The sequence below is a fragment of the Orcinus orca genome, chromosome 2 (genome assembly GCF_937001465.1).
Source record: "Orcinus orca chromosome 2, mOrcOrc1.1, whole genome shotgun sequence".
Lineage (NCBI taxonomy): Eukaryota > Metazoa > Chordata > Mammalia > Artiodactyla > Delphinidae > Orcinus > Orcinus orca.
In genome coordinates this window covers 83,832,949-83,851,666 of record NC_064560.1, presented here as the reverse complement: position 1 = coordinate 83,851,666, position 18,718 = coordinate 83,832,949, and the positions used below count along the sequence as shown (strand labels likewise).

General features: G+C 38.9%; 1 protein-coding gene across 16 annotated transcripts in view; it reads left to right on the top strand.

Annotated features, from left to right (window-relative positions):
* PEAK1 (pseudopodium enriched atypical kinase 1) overlaps positions 1 to 18,718 on the top strand; it is a 292,180-nt gene that overhangs the window by 332 nt on the left and 273,130 nt on the right. For 3 of the 16 annotated variants that reach the window (XM_049706605.1, XM_033440137.2, XM_033440135.2), the window contains exon 1: positions 5 to 551. The exons of the other annotated variants lie outside the window; for them this stretch is intronic. The gene's annotated coding sequence lies outside the window, so the exon portion shown is untranslated. Of the gene's footprint in view, positions 1 to 4; positions 552 to 18,718 lie in introns of those variants that run through there. 16 annotated transcript variants of the gene reach the window in all.

Below are 18,718 nucleotides of genomic sequence, written 5' to 3'. Positions count from 1 at the left end.
AACTGGGGCAAGGTTGCCCACGTCGCCTCCTTTCCTTTCTCCTCTCGCGCCGGCTTGTGGGACCTGGGTCGCCACGGGGTGAGGGAGCTGACCTGGGGGAATCCGGGCGGGGCGGCGTGGGGTCTGGGTGGCGCCGCCGCGGGGGCTTTGGCGGCCGGTGCGTCCGGCCCGGCGCGGGCTCTCCGGCCACGGCCACCCCCGCGCCCTGCCGCCCCCGGAGCCCGCTGGCGCCGCGCGCCCCCAAGCGCCCCCGCTCCCGCCCCTTCTCTCGGTGGCTGTGGCGGCGGCGGCCCCGGCAGCTCGGCGCCCCCCAGAGGAGGGAAAGTTGGGACCTGGCGGCGAGGGACGCCCCCGGGCGCGGCTGGAAGGCTGCTGGGGAAAGTGAATCTTGGAGGAGCCGGACGCGGTGAGGCTGGGGCAGGAAGGACTCCTTTCGCTCCTGCTAAGTCTGCACGGACATACACCTCCAAACCCGGGAGGATCCGGCGCAGCCTGGCCAGCAGCGCCAGGGTGAAACCCGGTGACTCTTTGCCTGCTCACTTGGCTCTACGGTTTGTGAGCCCCCTAACGTGCGGGTTTCCTCGGTTTTGGGGGGATTTTGAGTGGTTCGTTGGGTCAGTTTTGTTTCTCCTTCGCCCTTTGACTCGTCCTTTCTTGCAACTTTTCTCACCTCCCGCGTTGAGGACTTGCCGTCTGAGCCCCTTCTCTACCCCCTCCCTGTTGCCTGCACCATACGTCTGAGAGCTTGATTTCATTTTTTCGTCCTTTGACTGCATTAAAGACTGCTGAGAGCAACAGGAAAGAGGAGCCCTCCCACCTTTAAATGTTAACTTTTTTGCAATACGTTGTGTTTTTTAAGATCCCCGTTTAGGAATTTGAGAGCTGTGGAATGGAGTTATTGCAAGGTTGGGGTTGAGGGGATAGTGACGAGTTAAAGGAAAACTGATTTCATCTTTATTGGCCTTGTTATAGAAAACCTAATACATTTTCTTTTGCCTCTGTTAAATGTGGTAAGATTATACGTTGAATTAAATACTTGGAGATTTACATGAAAGGTTATATTTAGGTCATTGTATTATGTATGTCCACAGCTTTTCACCTGAATTGGGATTGCCTTGAGGATTCTGTTTTGGGGCCTACCTCTTGATTTTTGTTCAGCCACAACGCCTTTTTTTCTTTTCTTTTTTTTCCCCTGATAAACGAAATGATGTGGTAATGTGTATAGTCGGAGAACCCATATTTCTCTCTGCAGTGTAGAAGTGAAAACCGTGAATTATCCACAGGGGTAAAACTTTCCATGAGCAATCTTGAATACTTGCTTCATGATGGCTTCTCTATAATCTCAGAACATTTCTAGATAGCTCAGTCCACTGAGTACCCTAATTACTTTCTGAAGTGCCTGGCACTTCTCTTCGGTGACTCGTTTAGTAAACTGTAATGGCAAGTATGGTACATTTTCTTGACTTCAGAGATGGGAGTTGTAGCCTCGACCCAGAGATTAACAGTTAACAATGGAAGCAGAATTCATACCATTGCTAGTGAGTTTTGGCTATGACCAACTCACAAACTATGTGAAAAAAACAAACATCTTTCCAAAACTGTCAGAGGGGAAGAGGGGAAATATTTTATCATGTCTTTATTTTTGGAGACTCTAACATGACTATATTATGTGGGGAAAAAAATGTCATTATTTTCTTTAAGCCTTTTTGATGTGTGGTCCTCTTCTTCATCCTTTCCCCGCCCCCGCGCATTTATGGTTTGACATTTATGTTTGGCTGGGTTCCAGGATGGGAAGAAAAGTATTTTGGTGAAAGGAAAAGATAAGATTGCTTTGAACTATTATGATACTGTAACTATTCATTTTACCCAGAGATAGTACAGAAAAACTTCTTCCATAATTTTTGTACCCCATTAACATTCTGTCAGAAGTCATTTTTAAGAGTCTATCCTGAGGCCCATAAAGAAATAATGCCACTTCATAACTGTTCCTGACAATCACATTAAAAAATGTGTTCCTGGAATGTGTTGTATGTGTTCTCATATAAACATTTATCTTTGTACATTTATGATAATGTAAATATTTAAGTCTGAGAGCTTAAAAATTTTATTTGCTTATTTGCATACATGTTTTTCAACATCTAGCAGTACCAACCATATTTGCCAAATAAGCATCATCCATAAATTCATGCTTTGGCACATAATAACTCTTCTAAATTGTTCCGTGGTGAAGCACCATGAGATTAGTGTTTGCTTCATAAGAGAGATTTGTTGTTGTTTTTAACTGTAATGATGCTCTGTTTAAGTGGAACAGGTGCTGGGCTCTAGCTGTTTGTGTTGAAACCTGCCAAATCATACTCTTTTGTTGGATGGGTTATTTGAGTAATTTAGGAACCAAACTGTGGCCCCTGGCATGCCAAGTTGAGTTCAAGGCTCCATTTCACTGCTGCAAATTCCTGTTTTCACTGTTAAGAGGTAGTTGTGTGTGATGAGCCTTATTTTCTTATTGCTCTTCTCTTTACTTTAATTCCTACTCCCTACCTTCGTTCTGATCCTTTCATTACTGGAGCTCTTGGGAAAGTCTAGACTCCTTCTTTGCTGGTTTGTTTTCCTTGGAGAAATTCTAGTAACTTTCAGGCCAGGAATAGATAGTTCACATTTGTTCAGCAAATATTTTGAGTGCCTTTTAAGTGGTAAACATGGTGGTAAGCCCTGAGTATATGTACAATGATATGCCTTTTTGCAAGGAGCATATAGTTTAGGAGGAGAAGATAGCTGATAACCAATAATTATAATGTGGAGTGATATATAACAGGTATAAGCAGATTCCTTTGGATGGAAGCACAGAGCAGGAGGGGTAGTTGACTAAGACTTGGGGTCTTGGGAGGGGCATGTCCCAAAATGCATCTTAGTGGGTTACCTGAGCTAATCTTCAAAAATAGGTAGCAGTTAACTAGGTTCAGAAAAAGGGAAAGGACATTCTAGACCAGTGCTGTTCTGTAAAAATATAATAATACAAGTCACAAATGTAATTCACATATGTATTTTAAAACTTTCTATTAACCATGTTAAAAAAGGAAAAGGTGAAATTAATTTTAGTAATATATTTTATTTAAGCTGATATATCTAAAATTTTATTTCAATCTGTAATCACTATAAAAAAGCATTATTGAGATATTTGACATTCTCTTTTTCATACGAAGTCTTCAGAATCTGGTATGTATTTTATACTAATACCACATCTCAGTTGTGTCTAGCCATGTTCAAGTACTCAGTAGGCACAAGTGGACAGCAGAGTTTTAGAACAGGAGCTGATGAACTGATAAGAAGCCAAATCACTGAATGCCTTATGAACCAAACTAAGGAGCTTTAACTTTGTCCTGAAGGCTGTGAGGATTTAGTGGGGGGAAAAATTATGCTGTGATAGAATCATATTTGTGTTCTAGGCAGTGAGGTGAATGCTGGATTAGAGAAGGGCAAAACTGGAAGCAAGACCAGTTAGGAAGCCATATTCCTGATGAGAAATGATGAGAGATGTAGAAGAGGGGTGGATGTATAAGAGGTTTAGGAAGTATTATTAACAGGACAGGGTAAATAATCAGATTACAGAGTTGAGCAAGATTGAAGATTTAGCATGATTCCCATATTTCTGTTGTGAGGTACTGAATGGGGCAGACAACTAAGAGAAGCCAAACATCTGTGCCAGACAGACCAAAGCTGAAAAAAAGAACTATGCGAGAATTGTCACAGAAGCTGAGGGAGAAGAATATTTCAAGGACTAGGAGTGGACAGTACTGTATCCTGCCATGAAAAGGCCAAGTAAGATAACTGAAAAAAGTCCCTGAAACTTGGTGATTAAGTCATTTGTAACTTCAGCTAGAGCAGGTAGCTACATTGTAGTGCTTTGGGGGTAAGGGGATTGAAGAGTCAGTGACGGCTAGGAAGGTAGCTAATTGAGAGGGATACAGTGTTTTCAACAAAGGACTGAACAAATAGTATAGGTGAAGGGAGATGCAGGGGATTTAGAGAAGTTTACTCCTTCTACCCCTTTTTTAAATTAAGAGGATCTTGGGCATGTTTATGTGGGATTGGAAAGCACCAGTGGAGGGGAGAAATTGAAGCAGTGCTGGGGAGGTGGAGAGATGGGGGACAGAGGTGATTGATGGAGCCAAGGATTTGGAGACAGTAGGAGGGGATGGGATCCAAGGCATAGGTAGAGAAGTTGGCCTTGCGTAGGAGATGATTTTCCTTTTTTTTTTTTTTTTTTGGCGGTACACGGGCCTCTCACTGTTGTGGCCTCTCCCGTTGTGGAGCACAGGCTCCGGACGCGCAGGCTCAGCGGCCATGGCTCACAGGCCCATCCGCTCCGCGGCATGTGGGATCTTCCCAGACCGGGGCACGAACCCGTGTCCCCTGCATCGGCGGGTGGACTCTCAACCACTGCGCCACCAGGGGAGCCCGATTTTCCTTTTTCATTGAGCAGAAACGAAGGAGGTGAAATTGGAGGCACTGTAAATAAGTTTCTAAATGATAGGGGCAGGAAGGAGAACGAATTGATGTGTCTTATATCATTTTTGAGTACCTGCTTAGAATGATGGGGAACATGGTAGAATAGGGATTCTTTAAAAAGAGAGTGTAAGTGTATAACAGCTTCCAAGCAGTGGTGTGGGGGAGAGTCAGACAGACAGACTCACGACTAAGATAATGAAAAAGGATTGTTAGGTAGCATTGAGGACCCATTTGAGGTTGTAGACCTTGGATTTGTAGGGATACCAATTTGCATGGTTTGATTTTTCTCCAGCACTGATCACTCTGGGTATGTACAGCTGAAGAAACCATTTAATACTCACAAGAGCTCATAAGGTAGGTACTGTTGTTATTCTCCTTGATTGTAAGATGAACAGCTGGCGTTCAAACCCTGGTGGTTCAATTCCAGAGCCCAGGCTGTTACCCACTGCTTTGCAGATGCCTGCTTGGTAGAAATACCTAAAGGGCAGTTGGTTGAGGGAATTAATGATGTTAAGGACTGACTGAAATGAACTGTAGAGTCCAGGTTGGTTCATGAGCAGGAATCATAGAAGGGGTGATTCAACTGGGAGAAAATGAAGGGCGTGAAAGTTAGAGGTCAGTGTGAAGCCGAAGAACTAGTGAAGAGGGAGCAAAAATATTAGCTTTTACTTATGGATTACCTACTATATGCTAGACACTTTAATACCTTATTTCTAATCCTAACATGAGTGTTATTAATCTTACATCCATCCCTTTGTCATTCTCCTTCAGATGAAGAAACTGAGGATTAGAAAGGTTAAGTTACATATCCAGAGAGACACACACTATCAAGTGATACAACCAGGATCCAATACCCATTCTTTCTTCTCCAAACCATAGTGTTCTCAAGTAAGGAGATAAGAAAGAAAATGCAGTAATGATGAAAAGTGGTAGAACGACACTGGGATATTAAATTTAGGACTTCAAAGGTGTATCATTCATTTAACAAATGTTTGTTGAGCATTATGAGCATGCTAGGCATTGTTCTAGGTGCAGAGGTTATAGTAGTGAACCAAACAGACAAAAATCCCTGCCCTCGTGGATCTTACATTCTAGAGCGGGTGAGACAGACATTAAACAAAATAAGTAACTTGTTATACAGTATTAGAAGGTGATAGATAGGTGCTGTGGAGGAAAATTAAGCAGGCAAGAGGGATAGGTATGCCAAGGGGTGTGTGCACTTTTAAAAAGGATGTCTGGGAAGGACTTGGTGAGGAATGAGCAAAGGCTTGAAGGATGGAGGTAATCAGGAGCACACTAGGTCTAAGAAACAGTTTGCATTGGCCCTGAAGCAGAGGTGTGCTTGGTGTATTCCCAGAACACTAGGAGGTCAGTGTGCCTGGACTGGAGTGAATAGTAGAGTAGAAAGTGGTTTCTACTTTGTGGAGAAACAAAGTGGAGAGATAACTGGGTCCAGATTACATAGAGCCTGTAGAACATTGGAAGGACTTGGGTGTTTATTTTTTGAGATGGAAACCATTACAGGTTTTTGAGCAGAGTGACATGATCAGATTAATGCTTTAAAAACTTCACTCTGGCTACTGTGTTGAAAGTAGTCTAAAGAGGTGAAGAGTAAAAACTAGAAGATCAGTTAGGAGGCTCTCTTTAAAAATCTAGTTGAGGGTAGTGGTGTCTTAGACTAGGAAATTGATGAGAAATGATTGGATTTGGATATATTTTTAACTTTTTATTTTGAAATAATTTTAGATTTACGGAGGAGTTGCACAGATAATGCATAGAGTTTCTTTATGCCAGTGTTTCTCAGCCTCAGCCTTACTGACATTTTGGACCGGCTAAACCTTTGTTGTGGGGATTGCCCAGTGCTATACAGGATGTTAAGCAGCATCCCTGGTCTCTATCTATAGATGCCAGTACCACACCCCTGTTGTAACAATCAAAAATGTCTTTAGACATTGCCAAATGCCCCCGTGGGGCAAAATTGCTCCTATTAAGAATCACTGCTGTATACCCTTCATCCTTTTCTCCCTAATGTTAACATCTTACATAACCATGGTACATTTGTCAAGCTAAGAAATTAACATTGGTACAATGCTTCAGACAAACTGCAGACTTTATTTGTATTTCACCAGTTTTCCCACTAATATTCCTTTTCCATTCCATTATCCAAACCAGGATACTACATTGCTTTTAGTTGTCAAGTCTCCCTTATCTCTTCTAATGCATGACAGTTTCTTGGTCTTTCCTTACCTTTTATGACCTTGATACTTTTTTTTTTTTTTTGCGGCACGTGGGCCTCTCACCGCCGTGCCCTCTCCCGCTGCGGAGCCCAGGCTCCGGACGTGCAGACCCAGCAGCTGCGGCCCCATGGGCCCAGCCGCTCCGCAGCACGTGGGATCCTCCCGGACCGGGGCACGAACCCGCGTCCCCCGCATCGGCAGGCGGACTCCCAACCACTGCGCCACCAGGGAAGCCCACCTTGATACTTATTTTTAAAGAGTACTGGTCAAGTATCTTGTAGGATGTTCCTCAATTTGGGTTTTCTGAGATCTTCTCATGATTAGTTACTGAGGTTTGAGGAAGAGTATCACAGAGTGAAGTGCCCTTCTTATCATGCCATAGAGGAGATCCATATTATCAACATGACGTCACTGGGTGATCACTTTGTTAAGGTGGTTTCTGCCAGATTTCTCCATTATTTTTCACCTTCCATACTCTGACCATTAGAAGCAAGTCATTAAATTCAGCCCACACTCAAGGGGAGGGGAATTAAACTCCACTTCCTGGAGGCAGATGTATCAAAGAATTTCTGGACATATATTACAACCACCACAGTAATTGGTAAATATTTTGGGAGAGATACTTTGAGCCTTTGCCAGTATCCTGTTTCTGCTCACTGATTTTATTTATTTTAAAAAATTTATTTATTTATTTATTTTTGGCTGCATTGAGTCTTCATTGCTGCGCGCGGGCTTTCTCTAGTTGCGGTGAGCGGGGGCTACTCTTCATTGCGGCGCGTGGGCTTCTCATTGCGGTGGCTTCTTTTGTTGCAGAGCACGGGCTCTAGGCGTGCAGGCTTCAGTAATTGTGGCTCGCAGGCTCTATAGCACAGACCCAGTAGTTGTGGCACATGGGCTTAGTTGCTCCGCGGCATGTGGGATCTTCCTGGACCAGGGCTCGAACCAGTGTCCCCTGCATTGGCAGGCGGACTTTTAACCACTGAGCCGCCAGGGAAGCCCCTCTGCTCACTAATTTTAGCATTCATCAGTAATCTTGCCTGCATGTACTGTTTATTTTCCCTCATTCTTACTACATTTATTAATTGGAATTCTTTTGTAAGGAAAGTTTGTTCCTTATCTATCTAATCATTTATATCAGTTCTAATTTATGGATACTTACTTTATTCTTAGGGTTATAATTCACTTGGTATCATTATTTATTTTGTTGCCTGAATTATTCCAGCTTTGCCCATTGGGAGCTCTTTTAGGTTGACTTCTGTGTCTTTTTGATGTGCTCCTATCCTTTGTATGTGTACATGTTACACTTCTTTATTTTCTGGCACTACTAGATGTTTCAGGCTCATCTTGTATTTTTCCTGCCTCTGCCCTAGACTCATTTCTTCAAGAAATTCTGATTCCTTTTATTGGAGAATGATATTTTGAGGTCAAGATCTGGATGTTAGGTGTGCTTGTTGCTACTGCTGCTAGATGCTGTCAGTGGACAGAGCTAGGAAATATATGTATGCATACTAATCTGTGTATCCACACATCTATATTTTTTTCGGTGTGTAAAATATATCTCTGACTCTAACTGGGTATGTTTTGATCCAACAAGGTTTGCTGATGGATTGGATGTGGAATGTGAAAAGAGAAGAGTCAAGGATGACTTCAAGGCTTTTGGCTTAAGCAACTGGAAGGATGGAGTTGCCATTTTCAGAGATGGGAAGACTGTGAGCAGAGCAGGTTTCTGGGTAGAGTTCAAGAGTTCTGTTCCAGACTGGCTACGTTTTTGAGATGTCTAAGAGACGTGTAATCGAGATGTCAAGTCAGCAGTTGAACAAATGAATCTGTAGTTCAGAGGAGAATGGTCCAGGTTGAATACATTTAGAAGTTGTCAGTATAGATAAGATCACCTGAGGAGTGAACGTAGCTAGAAAAGAGGTTCAAGGGCTGACCCCAGGGCATCCTAGTCAGAGAGATGAGGAGAAGCAGTTCTGCAAAATGATAAGGATTGGGGTGTGGCTATAGGTTGGATTTCATATCTATTATTAATAAGCACTTTTTTAATACCTGTTATTGGCAAGGCACTGAGCCATTTTGGGAGTTAACATTGTGCCGTAAATTTACAATCTAGGATGAGACAAATTACAGACTGAAAAAGAAAGTAGCAGTGAAAGGCAAATACCAGATAATGGTTCAAATAACATTACTAGAGAAGCTTCTTAGAGGACATAGGCATAAGAAATAATGAACTCAAGCCTGTGCCAGCTACATATAAACACTAATGTAAATATGTATCAGTCAAAGAACTTGTCAAGGTTTCATTAAGCTCTTAGGTGGGTAATTGTGCCTTTAGTTATTGCTATCAATTAAACCACTCAGTGAACTGGTTAGGAGGGTTTCTGCTACACTTGACTTTTTTTTTTTTTTTTTTTTTGGTGGTACGTGGGCCTCTCACTGTTGTGGACTCTCCCGTTGCGGAGCACAGGCTCCGGACGAGCAGGCTCAGCGGTCATGGCTCACGGGCCCAGCCGCTCTATGGCATGTGGGATCTTCCCGGACCGGGGTACGAACCCGTGTCCCCTGCATTGGCAGGTGGACTCTATCAACCACTGCGCCACCAGGGAAGCCCTACACTTGACTTTTAAACTTTTATCTCTCTGCCATCTTTTCACAGTCAGTTGGATTCATCTTAAGACTGCTTAAAATAAAATGTTTCAGTGTAAAATCAAGCAGAATTGGCCTTCATCTTCTGCGAACATGCAACATTTTTGACTGCTTCTTTCATGGATAGTTTTAGACATTCACATTTGTCACTTGGTTACTAAAGTCACACCCCAATGCGATTATGGAACTTTACAAGTAATTTAAATGTCTAACCTAGTAAACCAAGGTTTTAGTAAAATATTTTAATTTCAACTCCTTTGCACTAAAAATGGATAGGCTTTCATTGCCAGCTGATAAAAGGTGGTATAGCATGAGAAAGGCAGATTGTACCTATTGAGTAATTATTTATCAGTCACTCTCTAGGAACTTAAGAAAAATGAGGGGTTTATCTACTTTATAGCATGGGGGCAAAAAATCATGGGATTCCATTCTCAATTCTGCCACTGAATGGTTGGCACAGCTATTAACCATTTGTATGTACAGTGTGTTGTATTTATTAATTGGGAGAAACTTTAGCATATTAATATGCTGAGTGAAAAGAGACTCTGCCTTGAGTGCAAAGACTGTCTTATTAGCGCAGTTCCTAGCATGTAATGGATACTCAAATGGTTGTTGAATGAAGGAATTACGTAAAATACTTTACCCTTGTAAAGTAAGACCTGAAGAGTTATTTAGCTTGCTCAAGAAACCTGAAGATACTGAGAACTTCAGTTGTGTAAGTAAGAATTAGGGCAAAATAAAATAAATCTGTATGCTAACATACTCATTTTAGGCTAAGCCAAACAAACAATACTACTCTTTAAAAACATGATCCTTATGTATCAAGTAGCTCATAATCCTATCCTCCATGAGTAGAAAAGAATTCTAGTTCAGGAGTCAAGCAGCCTGAATTTGAATCCTGGCTCAACTGCTTACTAGCCATGGGCCCTTAAGTTAGTTTCTTAACTGTGCTTCAGTTTCCTCATTTGTAAAATGGGGATAATACTTACACCTACTTTATGGGGTTGTGAGGTGAAAGAAGAATAATAGCAAGCATGTAAGTGTTTGATACACAATGTGTTTAATTTTAACTGTTATTATAAAAGTGTTGAGAGGGTAATATTTTAGTTTTTCATTTTCTAGAAAATTATGTCTGCTGAATGATAACTAAAGGGAAAACAAAAACTCTATGTGAACAAGGAAAGAAGACTGATGGGAAATTATACTCATAGTAATGTGTTTGAACTATGAATAATAGGTTTTCTACTTTTTGCTGTCTCCATTTTTTTCACTTTTAATTTGCTTAGCAGATTTTATTAACTGTTTAACTATAAGACACTGGGCTTTCATGAGCATATTGCTTTTTAGAGAGTCAGCATTGCATTGTGGTTAAGAGTGTGGATTGTGAACCCAGACGGCCTGGGATCGAATCTCATCTCTGACGCTTAATAGCGGTGTGGTCTTGGGAAAATTACTTTATTTCTCTATCCTTAGTGTTCTCATCTGTAAAATTGGGATATTGATAGTACCTACCTCGGAGGGTTAATGAACTAATAATCGAAAAGTGTTTAAAATAATGTCTGGGGCATAGTAAGTATCATGTGCTGTTGAATAAAATAATGGTAGAAATATTACATTTAAAAATTAATGAAAGATTTTAGCTTTCCAGTATATTTATAGGTTCACCCACATTACGTAGACTATTTCGTTTCTTATCTTTTAGAGAAAAGTTTTCCTCATAATCCCCTCTCTCTCCCTCCCTAATCTTCTTTGGTTCCCTTGATGATGGAGGAGCAGGAAAACTCTTTCCTCCTAAATCCTTTATATGACAGGAGCACTTTGCATTGTTTAAACTTAGTATTCTCCCCCACCCATAATTTTCATAAGAGATTGATTTACTTTTGTTATTACAAGGGAAGATGCCATGGTATACTTCTTAAATATTTTGAAATAATGAGTTGAATATTTCAAATGCTGAGAAACTGCCTTCTTCCCAGGTGTGAAACAGTTTTTATAGATTTTATTTGGGTATGAAGTAGGAGTAATTGTGGGAGTTTGTGTGAAAGAAGATTTAAGGCATTGGAGAAGCAATAAAAAGTATTTTCCTAATGTCAGTTCTCTCCTTGACTTGAGAAATTGTTTTTGCAGCAATATCCTTAGACTGTTTTTCAGCATTTGCCTTTGGGGACTGGCTGCATTCACAGTGTTAAACCTCAGAACTAAATATTTCAGGTAGATTGCCAGTTCTTAATTCAACTATGGTCCTGAAGTTAAAAGAGGTTGTTGGTTTCCAGATTCAATGAAGTTAATATAAGGAGAGAAGAGAATCCTGTAGTTTGATAATCTTTTTCTTCTATATAGAATAAGACAAAGTATACATTGTTTCTTATATACTCGTTTCCTTACAAATGCAGCTTGTGGAATGATAGCATCAGTGAATATGTAAGTTGCACTATAAGCAGCATAGAAATAATTTATAAATATAGTAGTTCCTAATTTAGAGAGTTGAACTTTAATTATTGACTTAGATTTTATTTCACATATATATGTTTATTAAACATGTGCAAATAAAATTTGAATCCTATTATAAATGCAACTTGTAGTTCTGTTGTCAGTTTTGCATTCCAAAAGTCTGTTAAAAGATCTTGTCGTCTAGAAAAGGATGTGTTTTGTATTCTTTTGTAAAAGGCAACTACAGGGTTTTATGTTGCAGGAATGTTGACCCTCTCTTCTCTTATCTCCTATGGGACTGCATGGTCTGGGTTTTCATGGACTAGCTGTCTGACTAGGAAACCGAATCCTACTGTACAGATTTCCTTCTAATTCTCTCTGTCTTTTTTGGCTTCAGATCTGAAGTAGAGTTTGATATTACCTATTATACTATACATCTTTAAATTTTATGATAGAAAAAAATTAGCTTTTTAAAAATTATGTAAGTTTCAGGTGTACAGCATTATAATTTGATATCTGTATATACTACAAAGTGGTCACCACCACAAGTCTAGTTCCCATCCGTCACAATACTGTTGACTTCCTTTGCCCACTTTGCCCACCCCTTAATCCTCTTCCCCTCTGGTAACCACTAATCTGTTCTCTGTATTTTTGAGTTTGTTTTTGTTTTATTTTGTTTGTTCATTTGTTTTGTTTTTTTTAGATTCCACATATAAGTGAAATCATATAGTATTTTTATTTTTCCATCTGACTTATTTCACTTGGTATAATACCTTTATGGTCTATCCATGTTGTCACAAATGGCAGGATTCTATTCTTTTTTATGGTGAGTTAATAGTCCACTGTGTTTGTGTGTGTGTGTGTGTGTATACACACACATATACATTCATCAGTGGACAGTTGTTTCCATATGTTGGCTATTGTAAATAGTACTGCAGTAAACATAGCTGTGTATATATTCTTTTCAATTAGTGTTTTTGTGTTCATCAGATAAATACCCAGAAGTGGAATAGCTGGATCATATGGTAGTTCTATTATTATTATTATTATTATTTTTTGAGACATCTCCATAATGTTTTCCATAGTGGCTGCACCAATTTACAGTCCCACCAACATTATACAAGGGTTCCCTTTTCTCCACATCCTGTCCAACATTTGTTATTTCTTGTCTTTTCTTTTTTTAAATTTTTTTATTTCTTGTCTTTTCAATGATAACCATTCTAACAAATGTGAAATAATATCTCATTGTGGGTTTGATTGGCATTTTCCTCATAATTAGTGATGTTGAACATCTTTTCATGTGCCTGTTGGCCATCTGTATGTCTTCTTTGGAAAAATGTACTCAGATCTTCTGCCCATTTTTTAATCAGGCTTTTTTTGTTTTGTTTTGTTTTTTTGTTCTTGAGTTGTGTGAGTTCTTTATATATTTTGGATATTAACCCCTTTTTGGATATGTGATTTGCAAATACCTTTTCCCATTCAGTAAGTTGCCTTTTTGTTTTGATGATGGTTTCCTAAAAGCAGAAGCTTCTTTAGTTTGATATCCTGTTTGTTTATTTTTGCTTTTGTTTCCCTTGCCTTTGAAGTCAGAACACACAAAACATTGCTAAAACTGATATCAGTGAAATTACTGCTTTTGTTTTCTTCTAGGAATTTTATAGTTTCATGTCTTACATTCAAGTCTTTAATCCATTTTGAGTTAATTTTTGTGTCTAGTGTAAGACAGTGGTCTAGTTTCATTCTCTTGCACGTGGCTGTTCAGTTTTCCCAATATTATTTACTGAAGAGACTATCCTTCCTCCACTGTATGTTCTTTGCTCCCTTGTCAGAAATTAATTTACATATATGTGTGGGTTTATTTCTGGGCTCTCAATTCTGTTCTGTTGATCTGTGTGTCTGTTTTTGTGCTGGTACCATACCATTTTGATTACTAAAGCTTTGTAGTATAGTTTGAAATCAAGGAGCATGTTGTTTCCAGCTTTGTTCTTTCTCAGTGTTGTTTTGGCTATTTGGGATCTTTTGTGGTTCCATACAAATTTTAGATTTGTTTGTTTTAGTTCACTGAAATGTGCCGTTGGAATTTTGATAGGGATTGTATTGAATCTGTAGATTGCTTTGGGTAATATGGACATTGTAACAATATCTGTTCTTTCTATCCATGAACACAGAATATCTTTCCATTTTTTTGTGTGTCTTCTTCAGTTTTTTTTGCTGTGTCTTACAGTGTTCATTGTACAGGTCTTTCATCTCCTTGGTCAAAGTTATTTCCAGGTATTTTATTCTTTTTGATGCACTTATAAATGGGATTGTTTCCTTAATTTCTCTTTCTGATAGTTCATTATTAGTGTATAGAAATATCACAGATTTCTGTATGTTGATCTTGTATCCTGTAGCTTTACTGAATTCATTTATTAGTTCTAACAGTTTTTTAGTGGAGTCTTTAGGTTTTTTTAACATCTTTATTGGAGTATAATTGCTTTACGATGTTAGTTTCTGCTTTATAACAAAGTGAATCAGTAATACATAGACATATATCCCCATATCTCCTCCCTCTTGAGTCTCCCTCCCTCCCACTGTCCCTATCCCACCCCTCTAGGTGGCCACAAGGCACTGAGTTTATCTCCCTGTGCTATGCGGCTGCCTCCCACCAGCTATCTGTTTTACATTTAGTAGTGTGTATATGTCCATGCCACTCTCTCACTTTGTCCCAGCTTACCCTTCCCCCTCTGCGTATCCTCAAGTCCATTCTCTAGTAGATCTGTGTCTTTATTCCCATCTCGCCCCTAGGTTCTTAATGACCATTTGTTTTTTGTTTTTTAGATTCCATATATATATGTTAGCATACGGTATTTGTCTTTCTCTTCCTGACTTACTTCAATCTGTATGACAGACTCTGGGTCCACCCACCTCACTACAAATGACTCAATTTCGTTTCTTTTATGGCTGAGTAATATTCCATTGTATATATATGCCACATCTTCTTTATCCATTCCTCTGTTGATGGACACTTAGGTTGCTTCCATGTTCTGGCTATTGTAAATAGAGCTGCAGTGAACATTTTGGTACATGACTCTTTTTGAATTATGGTTTTCTCAGGGTATATGCCCAGTAGTGGGATTGCTGGGTCATATGGTAGTTCTATTTATAGTTTTTTAAGGAACCTCCATACTTTTCTCCATAGTGGCTGTATCAATTTACATTCCCACCAACAGTGCAAGAGTGTTCCCTTTTCTCCACACTCTCTCCAGCATTTATTGTTTGTTGATTTTTTGATAATGGCCATTCTGACTGGTGTGAGATGATATCTCATTGTAGTTTTGATTTGCATTTCTCTAATGATTAATGATGGTGAGCATTCTTTCATGTATTTGTTGGCAATCTGTATATCTTCTTTGGAGAAATGTCGATTTAGGTCTTCTGCCCATTTTTGGATTGGGTTGTTTATTTTTTTGATATAGAGCTGCATGAGCTGCTTGTAACTTTTGGAGATGAATCCTTTGTCAGTTGCTTCATTTGCAAATATTTTCTCCCATTCTGAGGGTTGTCTTTTCGTCTTGTTTATGGTTTCCTTTGCTGTGTGAAGGCTTTTAAGTTTCACTAGGTCCCATTTGTTTATTTTTGTTTTTATTTCCATTTCTCTAGGAAGTGGGTAAAAAAGGATCATGCTGTGATTTATGTCATAGAGTGTTCTGCCTATGTTTTCCTCTAAGAGTTTGATAGTGTCTGGCCTTACATTTAGGTTTTTAATCCATTTGGAGTTTATTTTTGTGTATGGTGATAGGGAGTGTTCTAATTTCATTCTTTTACATGTAGCTGTCCAGTTTTCCCAGCACCACTTATTGAAGAGGCTGTCTTTTCTCCACTGTATATTCTTGCCTCCTTTATCAAAGATAAGGTGACCATATGTGCGTGGGTTTATCTCTGGGCTTTCTATCCTGTTCCATTGATCTATATTTCTGTTTTTGTGCCAGTACCATACTATCTTGATTAATGTAGCTTTGTAGTATAGTCTGAAGTCAGGGAGCCTGATTCCTCCAGCTCCGTTTTTCTTTCTCAAGATTGTTTTGGCGATTCAGGGTCTTTTGCGTTTCCATACAAACTGTGAAATTTTTTGTTCTAGTTCTGTGAAAAATGCCAGTGGTACTTTGATAGGGATTGCATTGAATCTGTAGATTGCTTTGGATAGTATAGTCATTTTCACAATGTTGATTCTTCCAATCCAAGAACATGGTATATCTCTCCATCTGTTTGTATCATCTTTAATTTCTTCCATCAGTGTCTTATAATTTTCTGCATACAGGTCTTTTGTCTTCTTAGGTAGGTTTATTCCTAGATATTTTATTCTTTTTGTTGCAGTGGTAAATAGGAGTGTTTTCTTAATTTCACTTTCAGGTTTTTCATTATTAGTGTATAGGAATGCAAGAGATTTCTGTGCATTAATTTTGTATCCTGGTACTTTACCAAATTCATTGATTAGCTCTAGTAGTTCTCTGGTAGCATCTTTAGGATTCTCTATGTATAGTATCGTGTCATCTGCAAACAGTAACAGCTTTACTTCTTCTTTTCCTATTTGGATTCCTTTTATTTCTTTTTCTTCTCTGATGGCTGTGGCTAAAACTTACAGAACTATGTTGAATAATAGTGGTGAGAGTGGGCAACCTTGTCTTGTTGTTGATCTTAGTGGAAATGGTTTCAGTTTTTCACCATTGTGAACGATGTTGGCTGAGGGTTTGTCATATATGGCCTTTATTATGTTGAGGTAAGTTCCCTGTATGCCTACTTCCTGGAGGGTTTTTATCATAAATGGGTGTTGAATTTTGTCGAAAGCTTTCTCTGCATCTATTGAGATGATCATATGGTTTTTCTCCTTCAATTTGTTAATATGATGTATCACATTGATTGATTTTCATTGAAGAATCCTTGCATTCCTAGGATAAACACTTGACCATGGTGTATGATCCTTTTAATGTGCTGTTGGATTCTGTTTGCTAGTATTTTGTTGAGGATTTTTGCATCTATGTTCATTAGTGATATTCGCCTTTAGTTTTCTTTCTTTGTGACATCTTTGTCTGGTTTTGATATCAGGGTGATGGTGGTCTCATAGAATGAGTTTGGGAGTGTTCCTCCCTCTGCTATATTTTGGAAGAGTTTGAGAAGGATAGGTGTTAACTCTTCTCTAAATGTTTGATAGAATTCACCTGTGAAGCCATCTGGTCCTGGGCTTTTGTTTGTTGAAAGATTTTTAATCACGGTTTCAATTTCAGTACCTGTGATTGGTCTGTTCATATTTTCTATTTCTTCCTGGTTCAGTCTTGGAAGGTTGTGCATTTCTAAGAATTTGTCCATTTCTTCCAGGTTGTCCATTTTATTGGCATGTAGTTGCTTGTAGTAATCTCTCATGATCCTTTGTATTTCTGCAGTGTCAGTTGTTACTTCTCCTTTTTCATTTCTCATTCTATTGATTTGGGTCTTCTCACTTTTTTTCTTGATGAGTCTGGCTAATGGTTTATCAATTTTGTTTATCTTCTCAAATAACCAGATTTTAGTTTTATTGATCTTTGCTATTGTTTCCTTCGTTTCTTTTTCATTTATTCTGATCTGATCTTTATGATTTCTTTCCTTCTGCTAACTTTGGGTTTTTTTTGTTTTTTCTTTCTCTGATTGCTTTAGGTGTAAGGTTAGGTTGTTTATTTGAGATTTTTCTTGTTTGTTAAGGTAGGACTGTATTGCTATAAACTTCCCTCTTAGAACTGCTTTTGCTGCATCCCATAGGTTTTGGGTCATCGTGTTTTCATTGTCATTTGTTTCTAGGTATTTTTTGATTTCCTCGTTGATTTCTTCAGTGATCTCTTGGGTATTAAGTAGTGTATTGTTTAACCTCCATGTGTTTGTATTTTTTACAGGTTTTTCCTGTAATTGATATCTAGTCTCATAGTGTATGGTCAGAAAAGATACTTGATGCGATTTCAATTTTCTTAAGTTTACCAAAGCTTGATTTGTGACCCAAGATATGATCTATCCTGGAGAATGTTCCATGAGCACTTGAGAAGAAAGTGTATTCTGTTGTTTTTGGGTGGAATGTCCTATAAATATCAATTAAGTCCATCCTGTTTAATGTATCATTTTAAGCTTGTGTTTCCTTATTTATTTTCATTTTGGATGATCTGTCCATTGGTGAAAGTGGTGTGTTAAAGTCCCCTACCATGATTGTGTTACTGTCAATTTCCCCTCTTAACGGCTTTTAGTATTTGTCTTATGTATTGAGGTACTCCTATGTTGGGTGCATAAGTATTTACAATTGTTGTATCTTCTTCTTGGATTGATCCCTTGATCATTATGTAATGTCCTTCTTTGTCTCTTGCAATAGTTTTTGTTTTAAAGTCTATTTTGTCTGATATGAGAATTGCTACTCCAGCTTTCTTTTGATTTCCATTTGCATGGAATATCTTTTTCCATCCCCTCACTTTCAGTCTGTATGTGTCCCTAGGTCTGAAGTGGGTCTCTTGTAGGCAGTATATATACAGGTCTTGTTTTTGTATCCATTCAGCCAGTCTATGTCTTTTGTTTGGAGCATTTAATCCATTTGCATTTAAGTTAATTATCGATATGTATGTTCTTATTACCATTTTCTTAATTGTTTTGGGTTTGTTATTGTAGGTCTTTTCCTTCTTTTGTGTTTCCTGCCTTTTAGCATTTGTTGTAAAGCTGGTTTGGTGGTGCTGAATTCTCTTAGCTTTTGCTTGTGTGTAAAGGTTTTAATTTCTCTGTCAAATCTGAATGAGATCCTTGCTAGGTAGAGTAATCTTGGTTGTAGGTTTTTCCCCTTCAGCAATTTAAATATGTCCTGCCACTCCCTTCTGGCTTGCAGAGTTTCTGCTGAAAGATCAGCTGTTAACCTT